This window comes from Aptenodytes forsteri, unplaced genomic scaffold (genome assembly GCF_000699145.1).
Source record: "Aptenodytes forsteri isolate BGI_AS27 unplaced genomic scaffold, ASM69914v1 Scaffold80, whole genome shotgun sequence".
Classification (NCBI taxonomy): domain Eukaryota; kingdom Metazoa; phylum Chordata; class Aves; order Sphenisciformes; family Spheniscidae; genus Aptenodytes; species Aptenodytes forsteri.
In genome coordinates this window covers 1877110-1878552 of record NW_008795026.1, presented here as the reverse complement: position 1 = coordinate 1878552, position 1443 = coordinate 1877110, and positions in this window count along the sequence as shown.

Below are 1443 nucleotides of genomic sequence, written 5' to 3'. Positions count from 1 at the left end.
TTCACCTTAAGGATATCATATTAATATCTTAATTTGATAATATGAGAGCACAATTCAAGCTAGACAGTGATTGTGTAGATGTAATTCTCTCTTGCAATCAAAGCTGATGTGGATTACGCATGTCTGATCTCAGCTTCAATTTCCAGAACTCTCCCTGATCATCAGGGAACCACAACATTATAATTAAAAGATCTCATGCTTGTTCTCAATCTGTTATAGATAGACAGGGACATCTCCCTTATCCTACAGATACATACAGACAACACAGAAGATCTTGGATCTTAATACATGGAATGGTTTCAGGTACAAATTGGTTTAGATAACAAATTTTGCTACTAGAGTTTTTATTAGAATAATCAATCTAAAGCTCACTAAACCCTTTGGGCCACTTCTAATATTATTATATTTTCCCTTCTCTATAGTGCCCTACAATAAGGCCAATGTCCTTATCCCTGTAGGACACCCCTTGGTAGAGGTGCCAAGTGTTTACTGTATTATAGATTGGATCATAATTCAAATAAAGCAAACCACTGAAAAGCTGCCCTTTCTTTCAAATCTGAAATTATTTTGTGATGTAAAGCCAATAATAGTAACCTTGCCTTGATGTTAGATAAAGACAGAAGAACCACAAATTATCACTATTAGTCATTATATGATGCACCATTTCATTTTGTTAATATAAAATATAAAATATGTACTGTTAGTAGGAGAGACTTTGCCATTGCTATTGATTGCCATTGAAGTTATTAACAGTTATAATGCGTGGGGAAGCAATGTGAGGCACTAAGCTAGACAGAAAAAAAACATTGTAAAAGGGTGATTGTCTGACTAAGAAAAGATAAAGAAAATTTAGGACAAAATCAACGGACAACAGCCTAATGTTGAAAATGTTACCTGAATGTGTAATGTAGAAGACGCTAATCAAATACTCTACAGTGAGATATTTCCATTCGGGGGGGGGGAAGGGAGATGGGGTCTTTAGTGATGCCATGCTGTCAAAAATATTACTTATTTTTAGGAACCTGGCAGGTGTCTTTGAGGGTAGAAGGAGAAAAGTTAATCAATGTCATACAGTTGCTTGTGATACAACATAAAAGCCAAGTCCAAATGACTTAAGTTGCACCTAAGCTGGCAGAATCCTGGCAGATGCTGATCTTTTTTTCCGCTGCAGCCTGCAGTGAGATCAGCACAGCCATCGCGCCTGGAAGCTCTTTTTTACTTCTGTCTTTACTCATTGCAGTGCAAACCCTGCAGCAATTTGCACACCCTGGAAATGATTCTCTATCTTCAGGTGAGTTTTCCATTGCTCTGGCCCTACTCCAAGTGAAAGTAAATCATGCTTAGCATAATTTATTCTTTAAAGGTTAAGGAGTTTCTGTTACTCACACTTTTCATACCTGTTTTATCACACTTTGCATGTGACAGACAAGAACTTGCAGAAAC